The sequence below is a fragment of the Neodiprion virginianus genome, chromosome 6 (assembly GCF_021901495.1).
Source record: "Neodiprion virginianus isolate iyNeoVirg1 chromosome 6, iyNeoVirg1.1, whole genome shotgun sequence".
Taxonomy (NCBI): domain Eukaryota; kingdom Metazoa; phylum Arthropoda; class Insecta; order Hymenoptera; family Diprionidae; genus Neodiprion; species Neodiprion virginianus.
Genome location: NC_060882.1, coordinates 11,243,752 through 11,247,626, shown reverse-complemented (window position 1 = coordinate 11,247,626; position 3,875 = coordinate 11,243,752). Strand labels below are relative to the sequence as shown.

Genomic DNA, 3,875 nt, shown 5'->3' with positions numbered 1-3,875 from the left:
GATATTTCATTATAAATACATATGTTTCAATGTATTTAGGAATAATTTATCAAATATTATAAGATTATTTGAAAATTAAAAATTATTCGAAATCAATATTAAAAATCTTTTATAAACTATGAGTAGTAGAGTGAAAATTTTAATTTATTTATAAATATATCCACACGTGAGCCGTCATTAGGTTTGAAATTCATTCATTCATCCATTCCACGATTCATTCATTCCAGGTGTATAATGTTCAAAACAGTGTATATGGTTAAAATTGGTGAATATTCTTGAGATTATAAATAATTGTCCAGCGCAAAGATATAAATAAGAAAATAAATAATATAATCAGCAATAATGTTGATAAGTATAAAATGAATTCAAGCATTCGAGATGCGTGCGAACATTCTAAAAAGAAACTCTTCCGAACGTTAACTATATATTATTAATATATTACTTTAAATTATATTAACATAAAATATAATAATTCCAATGAGTCTTCCAATTGAAATATCATAAATCAAGAGTAGGTTTAAGGATTTACATATACAGACGTATATGTTTAGATTCACAGACTGCGCTAGAAATATGATATTTCATTCAATCATTGGAAAAACCAAATTTGCCCAATGGCAGCTACTACAGAAGCTCTGTATCGATGGAGAATATTGAAGAGCATTTTTTGAAACTTAATTTTCATAATTACTGACCGTAACTAAATCTACTTCAAGTACAGTGCATTAAGTTGCAAAGAATCTTGTATAAATTGTAACATTTTAAAGTATATTATGTGTAGAGGAAACGGATAATGGAAAAAAATCGCCATAAAGAGTTATTACGCTCATCATCCATGCGACGTCACGAGTGATTCTGTTACATGTTCTGTTGAATAAAGGTTATTATAACATTTCAAAAGTCAAAATATTGTTCATTTTTTTCTCAATCGAGTGAAGAATCAAAAACTTGACCGACTTTGGAAGTATCTGGTCAAAAAATTGTAACACATTATAGTCAGTCAGGAATGATGGTCAGAGATTTTACCGAACGTTTTTCTTCATTTTTTTAAGAGTGTATGTGTTCGATTTCGACATACACTTATATATATATATCCAAGTATCGAAGTCCATGTATCTCAAACGCAACAAAGGGCTTAACATTCGATACACAATCTTGAACAAAGAAACTGCAACGCATTTTCATTTGAGGTGGAAATAGAACACTGACATGTATTTTACGAATTTGCTTTTGCGATTTCGCAGAATCGTGCAGTTTCTTTACTTCTGTGTCCAAGGAAAAAGTATTGGAGGATTTTTGTTCAGAATTGCATCTACAATGAGGCTGCTAAATTTTTTTTCTGACCAAGCATTTTATTACCACAGCTAGTTGAAATATCAGCTCATGATTCATGAGATTTCTCATTTTTTCAAGTTAACATGGCTTAAAATTCAGATGACATATGGAAAAAGTTCCTATACAAAAGTTTAGCATCTTTGTATGAAATTTCTAAAACAATTTTGTACGATTTCTCGTGCCTCCTTACAATACAGTTTTGATGAAAAATCTTCGAAAATCTTGTGTAACAAAGTAGCGCCCTAATCGAATTAGTTGAAATTTTTACCTAGTATGTCTTGTTCAATACCAAAATTGCCTAGAAGTTGCGTAGTTGGCGGAAAACTAGTTCAAAGTTACAAGTAATAGTTTACATGGAACTGTGAAATTTCTCCTCCACACGTACTATACTGTGGCGGTATGAATGGTGAGTTATACAATCGGCAGTACGATGCGCAACACATTGATGAATTCTGACCTTGAATGAATATACTTGAAAAATATTATCCGGCAGTACGGAACTCACATATCATGTCGGGAATCGTAATGAATAATGAAGACGGACTGAAGTATACTCCTTAAGAAAAAGTAGTCGACTGAGGTCAACTGAGCGAGGTAAACACACGCGTAACAATTGAATATCGCGCTCGAGTGTGCAGCAGTCCTATGCGCAGGCGTTGACTGAAGAATATAAAGACAGTTGCCCTAATGGGCTTTGGTGTGACAACCGAAATTCGTGGTGCGCTTGCGCCCCCTGAGATGTTCCATCGGTAGAGTTGAGAACTCATTGCAGAACATCACAGAGTTACCGATTTCGCCATGATGCTGGCTGCATTCGCCTTCCGAGTAACACAGTCTTCGCGATAGTAAGCCCAAGCCAGTATTTAGCCTGTGTGTACTTATCGAGTTGAAGCGTTACCGACTTGTCGGCGATACAACAATTTATTAATGATAATAAATTTCTTCCAAAATTCGTAGCAAAACAGTGATTTAATTGAAGTATAGGTACCCGAGGGAAGAATTAATACATAGATTATGAATAATAACAGATCAGATTTAATAATGATGCAGAGACCAAAAAGTATACACGTACACGCGGTCCATGTACGATATTGATATGTATGATAAATTTAGGATTAATACGTGATCCATACTATAAACTTTATAATTTTCCAGGAGACAAACTAGATTATATACAATGATACGGCTGTAATATGAGAAAAGAAGGATTAGTCATTTCGAAATGGGATTCTATTCGACGCGCGCTCGATGTGTACCATAACATTAGTATTCATAATTATTCAAACAACTTTTCATTTGCTCTCTCGATCTTGAATTTTCATAGGCACAGAATCAAAACGCTGTTCTAGCTAGTCGCAAGTGAAGTATTTACGTTGGGTAGAGAAGCAGAATCTTTTTTCGAAAAGTGTTCGGATGGAAAAATATTCAGAGTAACTGTAATGCATCACGGATGCGCTAATTTTGAACGAGATGAAATGGATGGTCCGTATATGAGACAGTATTTAACGCAGCGTAGTGATTTAAAGAACTAAAAAGAAGATAGGGAGAGATAGAACGAAGCTTCTTGACATTTCGAGTGTATTTTAACACACATTTGAAAGATACGAGCGAAATTTTTCATCATCCAACTGTCGCAGAACGGCAGCGTTATCAGCCGACCCGTTCACTGAAAAATATATCTTCAGTCAACGGCTGACCATCGAAGGGCCTGGCCGCTTGAGTCTGGAATCGGCAGGAGAGATAAAGTGCGTATTTCTTGTATGAAATGTGAAAACTAAAATCATTATACATCATATCATATCATCATACATCATACATCATACATCATACATCGTACATCATACATCATCATACATAGTATTAAAGGTCGAAACTAAAGTTTGGATGTCGGATGTTAAGAAAGTGACGTTACCGATCTGAAATCAGCTAGTCGAATTCTTCAGTCTCGAAACAACCGCGCAGTAGAGCGGACGGATGAGAGTCGCGCTCCGCAAATTTCGAGTACCGGGTTCTCAACCTCCCGCATCCCGCGCTGCGGGTCCGCTACGCGGTGGAATTCGACTTCCAGGATAAGCGCACCGTGGTTCCTGGTTCATGTTTACAATAAATTATTTCAATTCGTTTTTCGCGCAAGCCTAAATTCAGTAGCTGTCGGTGCGCTAATAAAATTTCTTTAACTTTATAATCTTCTCATAATCTTTTTGGTAAAATATGTCGATAAAAAAATTATATCAAGCCTTACACATTATTTTTGATTTGTTCTCATCCTGAAAATATTTATTAGTATCCGAGGTATAACTCGTGGTGGTTGGCGGTGGTCGTTGGAGGTGGTAAGGGTTGGTTGCGGGTAATCGAGGTGATTCAGGAGGAGGGGAACGAGGATTTGTGCTCGGTGAGTTTAACGTTTTCATAATATTCGATGGAAATTGTAATTACATTTCATCTGATCTTTTTCAAACTTGTCATCTTTACAATAAATTATTTCAATTCACTCTTCGCGCAAGCACAAATTCAGTAGCTATAAATGCTCTAGTGAAATT

The 3,875-nt window shown here is 35.3% G+C and overlaps 1 long non-coding RNA gene across 1 annotated transcript; it reads left to right on the top strand.

Annotated features, from left to right (window-relative positions):
* Positions 1–987: 987 nt before the first annotated feature.
* LOC124306903 (uncharacterized) lies at positions 988–2,462 on the top strand. The gene is made up of 3 exons (XR_006908711.1): positions 988–999; positions 1,055–1,059; positions 1,977–2,462. It is a non-coding gene; the product is annotated as an uncharacterized LOC124306903 (long non-coding RNA).
* The last annotated feature ends 1,413 nt before the right edge of the window (positions 2,463–3,875 follow it).